The sequence below is a fragment of the Elephantulus edwardii genome, unplaced genomic scaffold (assembly GCF_000299155.1).
Source record: "Elephantulus edwardii isolate Elephantulus edwardi_28Jun2011 unplaced genomic scaffold, EleEdw1.0 scaffold00009, whole genome shotgun sequence".
Taxonomy (NCBI): Eukaryota; Metazoa; Chordata; class Mammalia; order Macroscelidea; family Macroscelididae; genus Elephantulus; species Elephantulus edwardii.
In genome coordinates, this window is record NW_006399759.1 from 19,751,134 (window position 1) to 19,771,812 (window position 20,679).

The 20,679-nt window shown below is 39.4% G+C and overlaps 1 pseudogene; it reads right to left on the minus strand.

Moving 5' to 3' along the window:
- Positions 1 to 19,313: 19,313 nt before the first annotated feature.
- Positions 19,314 to 20,043, minus strand: LOC102844394 (annotated as a pseudogene).
- Positions 20,044 to 20,679: the final 636 nt, after the last annotated feature.

The window sequence follows — 20,679 nt, forward strand, 5'->3', positions numbered from 1 at the left end:
GTCTAACATACTTTGGACATGTTGTAAGGAGAGATCGGTTCTTGGAGAGGGACATCATGCTTGGTAGGGTGAAGGACAGCACAGGAGAGGAAGGCCCTCTATAAGCTGGATTGACTCAGTGACTGGGGTAATCGGGATGGGAGTGTCAGAGACAGTGTAATTGGCACAGGACAGAGCAGAATTTAGGGCTGTCCTATATAGGGTCGCTATGAGTCACAAGCGACTCGATGGCACATAGCAACAACAACAAAAGGAAAATAGATGATTGCCCTAATATTAAATATCTAAAATAAGAAAATAAATAGAGATTGGAAATAAAAAGATTAAAGATTACTTATCGCTAGAGCTCTGGTGGAGTACTCTGTACTGTGTTGGGTGGTTAGAATCTACCAGTTGCTCCAAAGGAGAAAGAGTGAAAATCTTCTATGAAGTTATGAATTGGGGTCAATTCAAAAGCCGTTGATTTTATGAAATGAACATTTGAAATGAAGGAAGGGCGGCAGATGCAGTTTTATGCCAAAATACTGAAACAGATGATGAGAATGACACAAAATGTCATCTGACATCCTTCCTTCATTTCAAATGTCCATTTTTATAAGATCAACTTTATTCTTATTTATAGGAAAATATACATATTTATTAATAAAATTACTTTTAAAGATTAAGATACTACAGACACTTTTTTCTGTTAAAATATTTTATCATTAATGATATTTGAAAAAACTTTGAAGGAATCATTCTGAAATATTTATTTACTCCTCAACTCCCCTAACATACTCCAACTTTATTGCTGCTATCTGTTTGCACTTGGTATAGTATTTATAGATTAAATTCCTCAGTTTGGGGATTTTTATGATTGCTTTCTTGCTGTTTTGGATCTTGCATGATGCCATGGTTTTCAGCTTAGCCAGATTTAAACTCACATTTTCAGACGTGAGGACTCAAGTTTTTTAGCTTAGCCCTCCGCAAGCAGTTTTCTTGTGATGAAATCCTGCAGATGAATCTTGTTGCTAGTTGGGAGTTATGCATGTGACGTTCTGGATAATTGCATGGACAAGCCTTAATTCCTTATTAATAACCACATGAGGGGTTGCTTGAGGGGCATAGAGATGAATTCGCTAAGTCCACGCTATTGCTCACGTATGAGCAGTACACACAGGTGCTGAGAAGTAGCTTTCTTGACAGTGGTACCCAAAATTTAAACCTGTTTAAAGTACAAATATTCGTACTCTTCAATTAAAGTAACATTAGAGGAGACAAAGTTCCTGACTCTGTGCCATCACATGCTGTACTAGGTGGTTTTCCCTGCATTTTCTCCTACTTGTTTGTTCTAGCATGAACTAAATGGAATAAACAAAGCAAAGAACCCATTAGAGAGCACTTGTGATATTCGGTTGGAGAAGGCTGCTTTTATAGAGGAAGAAGTAAAGGGCAGTATTTGCCTCTTGGGCAGGGATTTATTTATCCTGCTGTTGGTTCTCAGATTACATCTAAGGACTCTGATGCCTCTGGAGAGCCCTGAGGGATTCTATGTTCATGGGTGGGATGCTTTGGTTCTTTGAACAGAGCCAGAAGAAAGTTTTCTAAGTACTCAGGGTCTCCTCATCTGCCAAGGGACATATAGCATAAGAGGCATTGCCCTTGCATTCAAGGAGCTCATGCCATGGTTTAGAAGAAAACTCAAACCAGAGTTCAAAACGAAAACCAGACAAACTGTTGTTTAGTTGACTCCAATTCACTGTGACTTTATGTGCATCAGTATGGAGCTGTGTTCCATAATGCTTCCGACGGCTGGATGCTTTAGAAGTAGGACACTGGGGCTTTCTCCCAAGGTGCCTCTGGATGGATTCAAACCTACAACTTTTTGTTTGGAATCTGAGAATGTTAATAGTTTGTATCCCCTGAGAACTCTGCCTGGGAAGAAATGATGTCACTAAAGGCATCAGATAATATAGGGGCATATATTCTATGAAGCATTAGGACTTAGAAGGATGAGCCATTCCTATGAGCTAGAGGTCCAGGGGAGTAAGTCAGATCTGGGTCACGTATAATGGGCTGCTTTTCATGTGCTCTCTGATTTGTACATTTTGCATGCCTTGTGTGCAATCCCTGTAACCACAGTGTTTTCTGCTTTTGTTTCTTTTAAGGAAGTGAGATTCACTCAGGTTATTTTGAGTAATGGATGTTGAGAATTGGCTTAAGGGATCTCAAGAGGGCTATTAGAGATTTGTGTGAGAAGGTATAGCAAAGATAATGGGGAACCCACAGGATTTAACCTTTCTGTGACTTAATTTCCTGTTATGTAAGTGGAACTAAGAAGAACTAAAATTTCATTAAACTTGGCATATAACCTATGTAAAGCACTTTTCTTTATGCATGGCACATATTAAGTCTTGAGGAAATAAAACTTTATTCTTTCCAATGGGGAAAATCTTGAGTGATCCAAGGAAGCATGAAAAGAAGATGGAGGGAATACAGAGAATCACTGCACCAAAAAGAATTGGCTGACACTGAAACATTTCAGAAAATACCGAATGATCAAGACCCAATGGTAATGAAAGAAGTTCAAGCCTCTCCGAAGGCACTGGCAAAAAAATAAGGCCCCAGGAATTGTGATTTCAACGGAAATATTTCAAATGACAGATACAACATGAGAGATATGTAACAGTCTATGTTAGTACTATGGTGTTGGAGTAGAGTACTGAATATTCCAAGGAATGTCGAAAGACAAATCTTCAGGATATGTCTTGGGGAAGGTGCAGCCAGAGGGGGCAAAAATGATATACTCTGGACATGTTGCTAGGAAAGGCCTTGGAGAGGGACAGACAGCAAAGGAGAAAAACACTCTCAACTAGGTGGATTGACATGGAGACGGCAAAAATGGGCAGTGTGTCAAACACTGTGAGGCTGACACAGGATAGGATGGAGTTCAGATTTATTTTATAAGGTTGCTATGAGTTGTACTCAACTTGATGACATCGAACAAAAACAACATAATTCTTACTTTCTTTAGGATTTTATGGCTTCAAATTCATATTCTCCACACTCTTGATTTCAGGGCTTGCAAATCCGTTTTTGGCTTGGCCTTTTGTTACCCTATACTTCATTTTCTTTATGCTTCCAAATATAATTTTTAGTAGAGAAACTGACTGTCTCAATTCATGGTTTGTATTGTTTTTAAGTACTGTCAAGTCGTAGATGACTCAGTGACCCTATGAAGGAAAGATCTGAACACTTGTATAACTTTTGTCATTTCTCGAAGTTCATAGAGGTTCTGGAGGCAAGCTATTTCAGAAGTGGATGCCACTCCTGCTTCCAAGCTTGTTTTAATTGGGGAGCTCCACTAAACACTGTCCACCATGGGTAACCATTATCACATTTGACGCATCAGTATCACAGTGTTCAGAATCACAGCAACCACGAGTTACCTCTGTACAGCAAAAGGACAGACCAGCGCTACAGCACTTAAGAGAATGTTTGACCAAAACCAATTAAAACCAAGCCTGAGTGCCTCAGATTAAAATCACCCACCTTTGGCTGGTAGCATAACTTTCTATCTACTTTGTGTTAGGCTGTGACAAATACGAATGATCATTTCATTAACAAGTTTCCATTGAGCTCAAGGGGCCTTTTTGTTTTGTTTTATGCCTTAGTTATTAGTCACTATTGTCATGCAATAATGTCTTAGATGAAAATATGAACATGACACATTGAGTGGGCAGACCTTTAAGTTGTAGTGTATAGATGTTAGATTGTACATGTATGTACACTCAATGTTATCTATCAGAGGATATGGGGACACATAGATGTCAATGGAGGGCTCTCAAAGACTGGTGATACTGGTTCAATCTATTGGAAAAGGATATCATGGGGATGGGCCTTGGAAGGAGGGGGAAATGCCAGTTACTCTGCTAAATATTTACATTATTCTGTATAATATGTTGATGAGCTACTTATTATTGTTATCCAAATTATACATCTAAAAAAATGGAGGCCCAAAATGTTTAAGTACCTTATCATAGGTCCCATAGTGCCTATCAACGGAAACAAATGGTTGAAGCCCAGATATGAAGGCTCCCCCAATATGAAAAAAGACATGAAGGGGAGAAATAGTTTGATCCTGTTTTATCAGGAAAAGCAATTTAATATGTTTTTCTGGTGGCTGGTTTGCTCGCTGAGTGTTGAGAGGAAATGAGAAAGGTGTGCTGGGACTGTGAGGATCTTGGAATACCCGAGAAGATTAGGTTCTGGACCAAAGACTCAGTTACAGACTAAAGCACAGGGTCTTGTACAGAGAAAAAGTTTTGTTGATGCTTTGGAAATGGAAAAAGCTTTCTTTAACTGCCAGTGGAATCATTGTTTGTGGCATATTATATATCATCATGGATACCAAGCTTTATTTCTCAGTTCTGCTTTCCCTCCTTTTTTAGCCTTTGCTTCACATGAACACTAGTGATATTCCCCAAATCTAGGCTCTACATACCAGTTTTTCACTTCAAGTTGTTCAAATAGTTCCCAGTATTGTTCAGGAAAGAAAAGGGGGTTTGTGTGGTTGATTGCCATCAGGTTGATTATCACTCATAGAGACCCTATGAACAAAAGACCTAAAGCCTTTCTGCAACTATCATCGTTCCTCAACGTTGATAGAGTTTCCAGAGGCATGTTGTTTAGGAAGTGGATTCTTTGCTATTACATTAGATAAAGACTTGGTGTCTGGGTTCATTCAATATCTGTACTCTCCTTGATGTTCTCTCAGCTCAAGCTACATTGAACTCACCTTTCCCCAAACAGGCTATATATATTTTCAAGATTTTTTATGATTGACAGACTGTTGCCTCTATTATGCTTTCAACATCATCTCTTTTTACTTGTTTCTATATTGATTCTTTTTTTAAAATTACTATTATTAATTTTAATGAAAGTTTACAGAGACTGAGAACTTTCATTCATTCATTGTTGCACTTTTCTCCCTCCCCAATTCGCTCTTCTCTTTGAAAAGTAAAAGAAAAATTCTTTCATTATTATACAATCCCTCCCCCCAAGTCCAACCCACTATGCAGCCTTCATTCTGGACTCCTATCATGGCAATATTACCTAATCACATGTCCCTTTTAAACAGTTTTCTCCCTCATCTGTTTCAATGCAGTATACATTATTTATCCCATCTTTCTCAGTCTTCCCCCAACCCCGATGTCAGTCCTGTTTTACAGCAGTGACATTATGCAGTATTTGTCCTTTTTGTGAATGAGATAGTTCTCTCAGCATAATGTCCTCCAGGGTCACCCATTTTGAATAATATTGCATGAGTTCCTTTCAACACCATCTCTTAATAGCAGCACTGCCTAAGGTATATAGTCTACAGACGATAGAAGGAGAATTGATGCCTTTGAGCTGTGGTGCTGGAGAAGAGTATTGAATATACCATGGACTGCTAGAGAACAAACTGATTTGTCATGGAGAAGGTGAAACTAGGCTTCTCCTTGGAGGCAAAGACTTTGATGCTTCTTCTGATATACTTTAGGCATGTTGCAAGGAGGGAGCAGTCCTTAGAGAGGAAATCATATTTGGGAGAGTAGAGGGACAGTGTAAGAGAGAAAGACCCTGGATGGATTGATTCCGTGACTGGGGTAATGGAAGTAGGTGTGTGAGTGACAATAAGGTTGACACAGGATAGAGTAGGGTTCAGAGCTTTTGTACATAGGGTTGCAATGACGCTTAACAACAACAACAAGACCCTTTACAAGAATTAGTTAATCTCTACAATTCTCCTGTAAAATAGATTATTATTTCCTTTTTTATAGCTGGGGTCTGTGACTTAAAGAGGCAAAGATGCTTGCTCTGGTCACAGAGCTACAAGTGAAGGCAGAATTTCCCTAAGCAATGTGACTTTAAGGCCTGTATCTTTAAACACTTTCTGTTGTTCTTCCTTTTCTGCGATGGGCTCTTCCTCATTCACATACATAAGATCAGCTTACTCTTGTTTAGTATTCTCCTTAATGAATTCTATTACCAAGTCCTGTCATAATGTAGAACTTGTTAAGTTGCCCTTTGATTCAAGTATGTCTCATAGTGACCCTATAAACAACAGACCCTATCCTGTGCCATCCTCCTTAACTCTGTTATACTCGAATCCATGTTACAGTTACTGTGTCAGTCCTTAATGTTCATTTTCTATAGCTCTCACTTCCATGACTAGATCTCCCTTAAAAATATGTGAGCTCATAATTGGCAGGTCCCTTCTCTGTCAGATCTCCTGTACTTCCAACTGGCGCAGGGCTGGATTGGATGCTTGGTCATGGTTTGTGGAATCATGCTCTGTTGCATTCTCAATACCTTGGTCTCTAGAACCCCACAGCTCACGCTGACCCTGAGCATTGTCCTCCCCCACCTGTGTTCACCTGTGCTCGAGGCTCCCCAGTGAGACTGTGGAGGCATGCTGTCTCTTCTGCACACAGCTTCCCCTGACTGCTGATTTACTAGCTCCTTACAGAGGCCTTGGCGGCCTGCTGTCTCCTCTGGCCCTCGTAAAGTGGCCCCCTTCCCTTCACCCAGAGCCAGCAGCCGCCTCGACGGCTGCCTGGGCAAAATTTATGACAAAGATTCATCAGATTAGGAGGAACAGAACGTGGCCCTTCTTCCACTCCGTACAGAATGCTGTTGGACAGCATTTTGGTCTGCTTCTTTACGTGCTGAGTAAACCTACGTGTTAATGCTTGACATTTTCTGGCTTGCAGGGTCATTTGGAAACATTTTTTGATTTAACAAGAAATAGCTTAAAAAGGTTGCAGAGTTAAATAGTATTTTAACTCTTTCAAGCCCTCTTTATGCCATGGCTACCACCTCACTCCAAGTGATGTCACTTAAGAGAAGCTTGCTGGTTAACAGGAAGAAAGATAGGGCATAAAATCTTTACTTCCCCCTCAGTGATTAGAATATTTTCTGGAAACTTGTGAAAGCCTCTCACCTACTCTTTTGTTTTTGTTGTTGATTGTAGTGAAGAACAGGTCACAGCTTTCATCTAGTCATCTCCTTTCACTGTTAGACTGCTTTTCTTTTTAGGGATGCCAGTGGCCCAGAGTGAAGAGAGCTTGGCTGCTAAGCTAGAAGCTGCACTTCTCTGGTGGTTCAAATCCACCAGAAGCTCTGAGGGAGAAAGATAGGAAATCTCTTCTTATGCAAATTATAGATCCTCAGAAACCCACTGGAGGATCAGTTCTGAGTTAGTTCTGACTAAGTGGCAGTGAATTTGAGTTCTTTTTTTAACTAAAAAAATTCTTCATTCATTCATTCCTCTTTGTCATGCATTGGTCTTAATTTTTTGGTCTATACTGGAAGACAAGCAAAACATTAGATCTGTTTTCATCTTTCACGTGTTAGCCTGTCACATCTTTGAAGATTATAAAGACCTTTGTTCATTTATCAAATGCTTGTTGAAAATCTACTTTTGTGCTAACACAGATGTTGAGATGGACATAGGGTTGTTGTTTACAATTGTGTGAGTTGTGTGCCTCAAAATTCTAGGGTATTCTCTAACACTAATATATCCTATACAGTCAGACATGTTGTCTCAGATGAACAAATACACAGTCTCTGGCCTTGAGATACTTAAAGATTACTCAAGGAGCTTTTGATTCTTCTTTGCCTAGTTGAACATCCTGGCTTGTTTTTTTAAAATTATTTCATCTTAGACAAGACTTTATTTAACCATCTTATTTTTTTTTTTTTTATTACCCAGAATGTTTTTCAATCTCCCAGGACCTTTCTGCCAAGTGTAGGGCCTGGAATGTAGTGATAAAAGCTATCAGCTTCAATTTGGGTTCCAACTCCTGTTAATGCAATTTTTAGGAAGAGACATTTGCTAAGGTCTTGCTTTTAAGGAATGATTTCCTAGAGGTCAGTGTGACTTGGAGATAATTTGTCCTGAATGAAGGAAAGGCATAGCGACCTTTCAGCCATATTGAGCATGAGTTAAGGGGAAGAGTTTTATATCCATCAGCTACATATAACATAGTCTATATTATTTAGGATTGTGATTATTGTTGTTGTTATGTATCGTTGAGACAGAACCGATCCATAGCCAACCCTCTAGCAGGTTTTCAGAGGCAGTAAATCACATGGAACCATAATTATAGAAAGAATTATATTTTGTTATTATATAGCCTCAGCAGGGCCTCTCATGGCCTAATGATAAGAAGCTGTGCTGCAATGCCAAAGTCATGCAGTTTGAATCCACCAGCTATTCCATGGGAGAAGGAGGACAGTCTCCTCCCATGTGATTTACTGCCTCGGAAAACCCACTGGAGGGTAAGCAATGGGTCAGTTCCCACTCGATGACACACGACAACAATAGAGATAGAGGAGTACCTGGTCCAGAGTAGCTTCTTGGTAGATTTTAAAAGAATGGCATCTGCTGAGTTCATGTCTTGTTCTCTATACTTGAGCTAAAGGTAATCTAATAGAGAAAACACTATGTCTTATCTTATAAAGACTTTTCTTTTGAACACAATTTCGCAGAAGATATTTAGTGAATGTCAAACTTCTGAAATTTGAGAATCTGGTTTTGGAGGAGCAGTGACTCTGAGTTCTACTCTCATCACATGAGAATAAGGATGGCACAGTCAGAAGAATGAGAATCTCTTTCTTTTTTTTATGAATATCAACAATGGCATAAAACCAGGGAATAGGAATTTTTAGTTGTTTAGAAATCATTCGAATGATTTCATCTTACTTAGACCACAATCATTCCTGTTGAAACAAGCAGTCAGAAAATCAGGAAACATATAGATAGCACTGGGAAAGTGTTGCCTAGGATCTCTGCAAAGTCCTGAAGAGCAATGATATCAGTCTAAAGACTGAGGTACATTTGATTCAGGTCACAGTCTTTACCTGCAATGTACCTGAAAGCTGGGCGATGAATAAGGATGTCAAAAGAAGAATTAGTTATTTGAGTTGTGGTGAATATCCCATGGACAAAAAACAGCCTTATGTTGGAGAAGGTGCAATCAGAATGTTCGTTGAAGGCAAAGTTGGTGAAGCTTTGTCTCACATATTTTTGACATGTGGTTAGGAGAGGGTCAGTGAAAGAAAGACCCTCAAAAAGAAGGATAGATGCAATGTCTATGACACTGGACTCATTTATATTGGGGATCATGAGGATGGTGCAGGATAGGACAATTCAGGACTGTTGTTCATGGATCACACTCGATTCAATGGGACTAAGCAATATAAAAATAACAACAACAAAAAAATGAAGAGAAAGTTTTACCAGCTTCAATTTTTCATGAACTCCAGCTATCCTGTTGGAATTCATTCATTGTTGGAGGGTGTCTATGTGGAGGAAGAAAGAAGAAAAAAAAAGTGATTGGGAGGATTCTCTTAGGGAGTACAAGACCTTTAGCAGGTCATCTGCTCAGATGGATGAGGGTTGGCATCTCCTTGGCAAAACTAGACTAGCTGTAAACATCAGTGTTAAAAGTATGAGATAGAAAAAGACAAGGAAGGTGAGACTTTCCAGAGAAGGAAGGGTGGGTGGGAAGGAGGGACTGGGGAGGGGAGAGGTTAACCTCTTGAGAGCATCAAGGTGTCAGTTCAGCCTGCATCTCCTTATGGGAAAGTGCTTTTGTGGTTTCTCCATGTCAGCTCTAAACTGTAACAACGCTCCCTCTTCCAATCGTAATTCTTTGCTCTGTGCCTCGGAGAATGGCAGAGCCAGGTCTTGACTCCAGCTTTTCTGACCCCCAATCTTGCACTTTTCCTTGGCAGCACATGTTGTTGTGTTTTTCACTACTTCACTGATGTCTGTGACATGATTTTATACCTTAATAGCCAGTTATTATGACTCACTAGTCCAAAGGAAAGCTATTAAACTTAGCTTTCTTTTATGACAAAAAAATCGAAAAAATGTCAATATTTGGTATACTATGCCTTCACACCCTCATCTTTTGCCTTTCTATTTTATTCTGAGTGTATCTCATTTTTGTGGAATTTTGTAAATTTGGCTTGAGTTTGAATTCACAAAAATATTTAGAAACTACCTTAATTTTATAATTAAAGATTAAATTACTCATCCAACCTTCTCTCTCTCCAAGTAATCTGGCAGTAAAACAAATCTCCGCTATTAAGTGGTATTTATTTAATTGTGATTTGCTGTAGAGCTGTTTAAGAGCGGGTCATTAGGTTAAAACCATTGAGCTTGTCCTCTGAGGAGAGGATGTCTTGAGCTGACTTACGTTTGGGTTTGGGTGTACTTTCCCTGACGCTGAGCCAACACAGCCGTGTTTACATTACACAGACTCTGGAGTGGCTGACTTTTTTCCCCCCTCCAGAAAGAAAAAGATGCAACACAGACAAAGTATCTTATTTGATGTAGTATGCCCGGTCAAGCTGAAAAAATGGCTCCTATTTTCCTTTTGACTGAACTACGTTTTTGATCCCGTTATTTCCAAACTTCTTAGCCAAAATCAGTGCTGAAGAAGATAGGCCTGGTGATTTAATATGTAAAGCTTTTCTTGCTTGTGCTGGGAGTATCTTAAAATAGATAGAATTGAGAGAAGCCAGTGAACCAATGCCCTTTTTCTGTTCACATCCTTGAATATCACCTAAGACCCTGACTGTCTCCAAACAGGTAGCAATTTGGATCCTTGCAGAACTTTCTCTTTTGAGATGGGAATATAAAGCAGAAGTTTTGATGTTTTTTTGGTTTGTTTGTTTCTTTTTTTTTTTTTAACTTTAGAAAATGATGTCCAGCATCAAAGACAAGGCCCACCACAAAGACTCTTTGGGATCTTTTCTCCAAATAAAATTCCCAGAGTTCCACATCTCTGTCTCATTCAGAGCCCCTTTGCCTTTGCATTTTCTAGACAGATGTGAGAAATGCCACCACATTTCCTTAGAAAAACTGAGCAAGACAGATGGTCTTTACCCCAGCAGGACACCTGGATGACTGCCTTATCTTGAGCCAAAATGGAGCTGAGTGTGCCTGCCTGTTTATTTGCTCTCCTCCTGTTTGGAGACTTTCTCTGATTAATTACTCTCTAGTAATCGAGGCTGCTAACTAATGTCTCATCTGATTAACCTATATTTTGGCCCTGGTCCCAGATGGAAGGCTGGCCATCCTGCCTGGGGAATGGAGGAGGTCATTGGCCAGGGGCCTCTGGGATACCAGTTTTAGGCTCGTTTATTTGCTTTAAGCCCTGTTTGCTATTCCTGCTGCAGTGACTGGCGACAGCTTCCCCCAAGTCCCATCCAGTCTAATTGGTCTGCTGAAGCAACAGTGAATGCAAGATTTAAGAATTGTTTTCTTTGAAAACTTCTGGTCCGACAGACACTTTGAGATCATGTTTCTCCCTGTTTCAATTGCACGCCATTCCCTGGGACATTGAGGAGAAGTCTCGTAAGTGCGTCTTACAGAAGAACTGCTGCTCTGTGGTTTGGGGGTCCTGACAAGTTGAGGGTTGGAGGGGAAGCTGTGCAGAGGCAGCTCGGCATCATCAGAATCTAGATCCCCTGCCAACGTTAACACATCAGAGGAGGTATTCAGTATCAAAGTCTCTAATATTTGGCTCCATAAACACAATACCGGTTGCAAAAACAAAGCTAAGGAGCTCATGCTGATTATTTCAATAAAAGCTGTTTAATTATGAGTATTTGGGAAATGAAGTTACCAACAGGACCAAGAGTGCTCTGGCGTCCCAGTGTTCCTGCCCCCAGCATCCTACTGTTAAGCCAGATTGTCCACTCAGCTCAAAAGTCCGACATTGAACAGGGCACACACCCTCAGTCCCGCGGGGGGCTACTCACTTGCCAGTAATGTTCTCTCTTACTGCAGTGGCAATTTGCATGAACTGATTAGTGATCGAATTAGAAAATGTTATTAGTACCATTCACAAGCTATTCAAGGGTTACTTGGGGTGGTGGTCAGGGCTCCCACAAGCCCTGTGTTTGGGAAGCCAATTACTATTTCTAGGTAACTTATTCACCTCCTCCCTCCACCCTTTACCCCAGAGGTCAGGGAAGAGGGGAGTTGCATTCTGAGTAGGATGCTGCTACGGTTGATTCGTCTACTTTATACAATTTGAGAATGGATCTAGATTTAGAGATACCTTGCTTTCTTGCACTTCACTTGATGGCACTTTACTTGGTTGTGCTTCACCGACAATTTGCTTTTCATAAATTAAAGATCAGTGGCAACTCCGTGTTGAGCAAGTCTAGTGGTGCCCTTTTTCAAACAGCTTGTGCTTAATTCACATCTCTGTCACATTTTGGTAATTCTCACAATATTTCAGACATTTTTCATAATGCTGTTGCCCAGGTAATATGCTGTAGTGCAGTGTTAACATGGTTATACATGCCACGGGGGAACAACCATCTGTGTAACTTGTTCAATTGTGACATTAATTTTTCTTGGAGTATGCTGGACCCAGGGCCCATAATATCTCCATGGAATACCTGTAGTTCTGAGTTTAAATTCTAGCTCAATCTCTTGAAAATTGTGTGTCTCTGGATAATGTTACTTAGCAGCCGTGAACTTTGTTTTCTTATTCTGTAAAATAGAGGTGGTGGTGTATTCTTATTATGTGCCTTGAGTCAATTCACAAATCACAATGACCCTGTATGACAGAATAAAACTGCCTCCTAGAGTTTCATAGGCTCTAATCTTTATGAGTAGAAACTCTGGTGGCAGGGTGTTTAAATGTTAAGCTGCTAACTAAAAAGGCACCTATTTGAACCCTCCAGGAGGCGGTGAGTGGGAAGGATGACAATCTACTTCAATGACTGTGAAACATTGTCTTCATTAAGACAATGCCATACATCTTACTTTGGTGAGGACTGGGATCTTTAAAGCTTGCGAGTGGCCAACTAAGATGTTATTCTTGGTTCTTCTCCATCGAGAACAAAAAGGATTAAAAAAAAGAAAAGAATCAAGAAAACAATTGATCTAATCAAACTATGCAAATCATAGCTTCCAATATTCTGAGACCAGAAGAACTAGCTAGCTACCATGACTGACTACTCTGATTGAGGTCACAACAGAAGGTCCTGAAGAAAGTCAGTGGGGGAAAATGTAGAATAAAATTAAAAATCATAGAAAATACTGGACTTACTGGTCTGATAGAGACTGGTGGAATCCTTGCAGTGATGGCTCTTAAATAGCCTCCAAGCCTACAACTGGACCAGTCTCCAGGGATCAACTTTCAACCAAACAATAGTCAAGACTAAAAAAGGGCCAGGTAGTAATGTATTCCTTCGAACATTCAACCAACTGAGACCAAAGTGCATCAATGAATGAATGGAATTCCAAAATCTCTGTAGATGTTCATTGAAATTAATAATAACTTTAAAAAAAAAGAGAGATTAAGCATATTCCCTCAAAGTTTAGTCTGTAAGAAAGGATGAGAGGACCAGCAGCCACCAGCTTTGTGTTGACATTACAAGGGTAGATATCAATTGATTTTATCTTTTTAAACATCAGGAATTAAAAGAATTCTTTTTATAAAAAAAAAGATGAATGAAAACGAAGACATAGGACAAAATGGCAAAAGTGCTGTACTTTGTGAGTGTTGAAAACAATGCCATGAAATAAAGTGTGTTTAAGCTGTGAAATGGGAAAATAATTTTCTCCATGAACTTTCACATAAATGAGAAACAAAAAATGACAGTCTTGGAAACTATAAGGGTCTACAGGTTCCTACAAGGTGACTGTGAGTCAGAATCAACTTGAAGCCACAGGCTTGGTTTATTGGTTTAATCTTTTTGGAAGCAAATCATTATGCCTTTCCTTCTGAAAAGTCATTCAATGGAGTTGAAATGCCGATCTTTTAGTTAGAAGCTGAGCACTTTGACATCCAATCTTCTAGCAAAATAGGATTTATTGTTGTTATGCACTGTCCAGTTGACTACAACTCATAGCAACCTATGACCAGGAACTCTGAACCCTGCCCAACTCAGTGTTAGGGTGCCCCTGCTCTATTATCCCAATCATGTCAGTCCATCTCATCCAGAGACTTGCTCTCCTGTGCTGACCTCTCACCCTTCCAAGAATAATAAGGCTCATATTAAAAGGTTTATGATGCTTAACTTTTATATACTAGGCTCTCAGAACAATGCCTGGGCTACATTTGGAATTTGGATAGTGTAAATAATTTCTTTTTCATGATTTTGTTTTCATAGATTAATGGCTGTCCCTTGAATGGTTGGAATGGACATAAATTTATGTCTCTCTCTTTCTGTGTGTGTGTGTGTGTGTGTTTGTGTGTTTGTGAGAGAGAGCGAGCACGCACATTGGTACATTGTGTCATGAAAATGCTCTGGAAATTTTCGAGTGTGTTTTTGATCTCTTTATAAAACATTTTTATTGATTTGCATATAGTCATTTATTATTTGTACATGTATTTGTTATTTGTACATGGGAGCTCTGCTGGCCTGCCTATAGGCAGTGTCATGATGGATGGAGTGGAGACTGAAACTGTCAACAGCTTCATGTTGCTTGGATCCACAATTAACCTCTTGGTATCAGCAGTCAGGAAATAAGAAAAGGCATTGCACTGGAAAAAATCTGTAGTTAGGGACGTCTCCAAATTATTGAAGAGTAATGATATTAGTTTGAGGAGTAAAGTGAACCTGATTCAGGCCATAGTCATTGCAATTACTAGCTATGAATCTGAGACATGGACAAGGAATAAGGATAACAGAAAAGCAATTTATGCCTTTGAGCTATCGTGTTGGCAAAGAGCACTGAACATCGCATGGACAGCCATGAGAGCAAACATATACATCTTGGAAAGAAATGCAGCCAGATTGTTCTTGGGAGGCAAGAATAATGAGACTTCACCTCTCATAGTTTGGGCATATTGCTAGGAGGGGTTATTTTTTGGAGAGGGACATGATGCTGGTAAGGTGGAGGGTCAATGGAGAGGGAAACCTTCAAGTGGGTGGATTGACACGGTGACTGCTTCAAATGTCTCAGTATTTCAGGAAGTGTGAAAATGGCTCAGGATAGAACAGGGTTCAGATCTTTTGTTTATAGGGTCGCTATAAGTTGTACTCAACCTGATGTCACCTAACAACAACAACAACAACAACAACAACTGGAAGCCTAGTGACAAGAAGCTGTGCTGCTATCCCGAAGGCAGTCAGTTCAAATCTATCAGCTGCTCTGCAGGAGAAAGATGGCCAGTCTTCTCCTCTGCAATTAAGTGCTTCTGAAAACTCACCAGAGAGTCAACTATGGGTCAGTTCTGACTCGACAGTAAACAACAATAACATGTAATTTGTGTTTTATATAATCATACAAATACATTGTTTTGTATAACTAACTACCATTCTTTACTCCTATTATCACCCTGTCTTTTTATGTCTCCATTGAACCTTTCCTATTACTTCTCCCACCACCCAAGAACCTCTTTCTATCCAGTCATTTTCCCCTCTTCCACCTTTTTTACCCCTTTTTCTTCAAATTTATATGTATAAATTTGAACATATACACATATGTTGCTCAGTTACTCTCGTATTTTCACAATAGTGGCCTTATGGAATATTTGTCCTTATGTAACTGAGATATTTCAGCATAATACTCTCTAGTCTCTCCTAAGTTATATAATATTCTATGAACTCATTTTTTCTTAGTGCTGCATGATATTCTGTTGTGTGAATGTACAACAATTTCTCAATCTATTTGTTTTTTGTTGTCATTTCAGCTTCTTTTTCATGCTATTGTGAAAATGCTGCTATGAACATAGGTGTACTGATCTCTTTTTTGAAAACTAGGATAAGAATTCTCTCAGTCTTATGGACTGCTAGGAGAACAAACAGGTTCATCCAAGAGAGGATGAAACCAGGCTGTTCCTTGGAGGCAAGGATTCTGAGTTTTTGTCTGTCATACTTTGGACATGTTACAAGGAGGGACCAGTCCTTGGAGAGGGACGTCATGCTTGGGAGGGGGGAGGGACAGTGCAGGACGGGAAGACCCTCGATAAGATGAATTGATTCAGTGACTGGGGTAATGGGAATAGGTTTGTCAGAAACAGTGAGGTTGGCACAGGGTGGAGCAGGTTTTAGGGTCGTTATGAGTTGCAAGTGACTCGATGGTGCATAACAACAACAACAACAAGAACAACAACAATGAAGAATAAGAGAATAATAAAAACCTAAGCTAAGGGAGCTCTGGTGGCCTAGTGGTAAAGAGTTGAGCTGCCAATCCAAAGGCAGTGATTTTAATACCAGATGCTTTGCAGGATAAAGATGAGTAATCTTCACTTGTGCAATTTATAGCCTCTGAAATCCCTATGGAGGGTCAGCTCTAAGTAACTTCTGACTCAATGACACATAACAACAAAATCAACAATCGTAATGTAAAGTTTTTGCTAAATTTATAACACCGTAATACCTGAAAAACATCTAGAACAGCACATATGACGGTGAGACAAAACAGCAAAGGAAATAAAGAGGAGGGAAACTGTGACTTGTGGAAGAAGAGGAAAGAATGAGCAATGAGATTACTTTGGTGTTTTGTTGAGAGGAGCCTAGGTAGTTAAACTTCAGGCCCTGAAGCATTCATTAGGATGACATGTACCAAGATCCTTGCTTTTGCTCATTTTATTTAAAAACTCAAGTGAAAGAGTAACTTTTACTACATAATATATGAGGTTAAACGAAAACCTTTAATTCCTCTGTGGTATGGATTTATTTTCTTACCAATTGATCAGAGTTACTGAAAGAAACTTAGAAGTTTATTGTGGTTCACTTATTTCTCTGGAAAAAGTCCCACTTAATTAGACCAGTGGCTGAAACTTTGAGAAAGACCAGGTTAATACTGTCACTTGATGTCAATGAGTGAAAGAACCTGACTGGTTACTAGGAGCCTCTCTGTTACTTTAGCTTCAGATACCAAAATTAATTTGTGAGAAAAAGAAAAGGGAGCAGGTTGGGAATCAATACAACTGGTCCCATGTCACGTATTTTCTACAGTTTATGTGACCTTGGAAAATTCATTTCTCTGAGTATATTATTATTATTGGCTTAATAAGGCTGATGTACTGAGTTTAATATCCACCCCCTGCCCTCAAATCCACCTAGGACCACAGAAGGTGTCCTGATTTGGATATAAGATTCTATATGGATGTAATTGACATTTTAAACTAACAGATGCAGCCCTGGACATGCTCATGGGTCTATGCAAGGCAGTTTGGAAGACCTCTACCTGTCCAACTGACTGGTGATAGAATGTTGTCATTATTGTTAAGTGTTGGCAAGTCGAGTATGACCCTTAGTGACCTGATGAACAACAGATCAGAACTCTGTCATCCTGTTCCATCTTCATACTTCCTGACTCAAATTCCTGCTTGAACTTTTGGCAGTTCTCTACCTATGTATTGTTCTAACTGCTTCAAAATTATCTTTAGCAATATTTTGCTTGCATGCGGTATTTATAATATTGTTGGATAATTTCCACACTCAATCAGTTGTGGGCTGGAAGCCTCTTGTTTAAACCAATTAGGACCTGCTGGGTGGGTCTTTGTGATTAAATTTTGATTGAGGCCTGCAGAAAGCCTCTTGGTTGGAGCCAATGGTTTGAAGCAGTTGGATTCTGGAAGGTAGGTCATTTTTATTTAATTAACCATCAGGTGTAAGCTGTTTTGCCATTTTGATTTGATTAACAATCAGATTTAAGGTGATCTAAAAGGATGTTGAAATTATGTAACAATATATTAATATCATATGCTAACAAAATATTACTGAAGATCCTCCAGAAACATCTAGAATAATACATTTTCAAGTAGCACTAGAAGAAGCCATGCACCAGGGATATCATAGTAGATGTCAGGTGGACCCTGGCTGAAAGCAGAAAATACCATATTTTGTGTTTTATTGGTTATGCAAAGGCTTTTGAGTGTGTGGATAATAACAAATTATGGCTAAATTTGAGAAGAATAAAAATTCCAGAACACTTAATTATGCTTATACAAAACCTACACCTAGACCAAGAAGTTGTTATCTGAACAAAGCAATATTAAAAATGACATGGTTTAAAATTGGGAAAGGTGTGGATCAAGGTTGATCCTTTGTCCATACCTATTAAAATATATATATATACTGTGAAAATCATTCCAGAAGCTAGACTTTATAAAGAAGAGGATTAGAAGAAGGCTCAACAACCTGTGCTAGGCAGATGACACTTTCTTGCTTGCTAAAAGCAAGGAGACATTTGCTGGATAGTTCAAGCACTTAAGGTCTTCAATATGTTATGTCTTAATATCAAGAAAATAAAAATCCTCACCAGGGAGGCAACAGCATGATAGATGAAGAAAAGCTTGAAATTGTCAATTATTTTCTCAGACCCATAATCAATATCCTTGGTAACAGTAGTCAGGAAATCTGGAGATGTATAACATTAGGAAAGTTTGCTGTCAGAGTCCTCTCCAAAGTTCTGAAGAGCAATGATGCCAGTAAAAGTCTAACATGTACCTGATTCAAACCATACTTTTTCCAGTCACCTGCTATGTATCTGCTTGACAAATGAATAAGTTTGGTAAGAAAAGAATCAATGCCTTTGAATTTTGGTGTTGGAGAAGAGAACTGAATATCTTAGGAACTGCCAAAAGAATAAACAGATATGTGTTGGAGAAAGTACAACCACAGTGCTCTTTGGGAGTAAGGATGACAAACCTTCATCTCACGTATTTTGGACATGTTGATAGGAGAAGTTCTTTTGAGAGGGACATCATGCTTGAAAAGGTGGATGGTTAGTGAAGGAGAGGAAATCCCTCAATAGGATGAATTGACACAGTGTGGCAATGGGCTCAAGTGCGTAGGAGATAACAAGGATGACATTGGACAGGACAGGGTTCAGATCTGCTGTTCAATGACTGTCTATGAGTTGTCCTCAAATTGTTCCACTAACCTACTCAACAACAATAGATGTGATTAGTTAAGATTGTATTAGATTAAGTTGGTCCTTAATCTAATCATTTACTAATTCACTGCTGTCTTCACAGTACCCACTTATGGTTAATGCTTCAGAGAATTTTCAGAGGTTATAAATCATATGAGAGGATATTGCTGATCTCTCTCCCAAGGATAGGCTTTGAAACAGGAAGCACAGTTTTTAAGTAATTTGGAAATTTCTCATTGACTAGGTCATCAAAGCTCCCTAATCTAAAGACTAGTGTCCTAGCTGTTATCTGAAAGAGGAAATAGGGACAGCATCCACACATTAAGAGACACCAAGCATTTCCAGTAACTGGTAAAAGCTGCATGAGAGATATGTAATAGTTATTAGAAATAATAAACTTTTCCAATATCTTGATTTTGAATGTCTACCTTCTAAAACTATGAAGCAAAACCCAACACTTTTTATAAGCTATTCTATGATATTGTGTCCTAGCAATCCCAGGAGAGATTGTTACCTTCTCAGCCAAAATTTCCTTCATGATCTTAAAGATTTCAAACTTGACCTTGTTCTCCTCCATTTGCTTTGTCTTTTCTCTACCCTCAGGTAGTTCTATACCCTCCTTGATAATGGAAACAAGGCTCTTTCCATCAAATCCCTTGAACTTTTGTGCACAGTACTCGTCAATAGTTTCAGCCATATACACAACCTGAAGTCCCCACTTGTGCACTCATTCCACAAAAGCAGAGTTGGCCACCTGCTCTTTGCTCTCATCAGTGATGCACATCTGGGTCTCCTTCATGTGAGATGTATATTCTGAAAAAGAAGTCATCTATCACCACACTGGGAAGTGTAATAGTGAAGTAGCTCAGAAAGGCAACACTGGTAAGTAGAGTCCTCGTGGATTCTAAGGTTCAGGTTTCTCGAGAATGCCCCATAGAATTTCTTGTAGTTCTCCTTATATTCTACCAACTCAAAGAAGAGCTCAGAGTGCTTCTTGACATGACTTCTTGTGGATGATCCTCAAGATTTTTCTCTTTTGCAACATTTCCCAAGAAATGTTGAGGGATAGATTCTTAGAGTCAACCACACCACAGGTGAAGTTTCAGATACTCTGTTATCAGCCCAGCTGTCCATGATGAAAACTCAGTGAACATAAAGTTTAATGTTATTCTTCTTCTCAAAGAGATCAAAAGGAGTCTGTTATTGTTATTGTTGTTGCTGTTGTCATTGTTGTTATGTCATTGAGTCACCTTTGACTCATAGTCACCCTGTGTACAACAAACCTAAACCCTGCTCTATCCTGTGCCAATCTTCTTGTCTCTGACATACCTACCCTCATTACCCCAGACACTGAATCAATCCATCTCATCAAGAGTCTTCCTCTCTTGCACTGTCCCTCCACTTTCCCAAGTATGATGTCCCTCTCTAAGGACTGATAACACTTGCAACATGTCCAAAGTATGTCAGATGGAGCTTCAGAATCTGGGCTTTCAAGGAGCAGCCTGGCTTCACCCTCTCCAGGACAAACTTGTTTGTTCTCGTAGTAGTCTATGGTATATACACTACTCTTTTCCACCACCACAACTCAAAGGCGTCAATTCTCCTTCTATCATCCCTAGTCATTGTCCACCTTTCTGATGCATAGCAAGTAATGGCAAAGACCATGGCCTGTATCAGGTACACTTTAGTGAGGGATAAACATCAATTCCCTGAATTCTAGCTGAAATTCCACTGAGAGTATATGATTACCAAGTGGTCTTCCATTGGTAAGGCTCCTATAGATTTCTTCA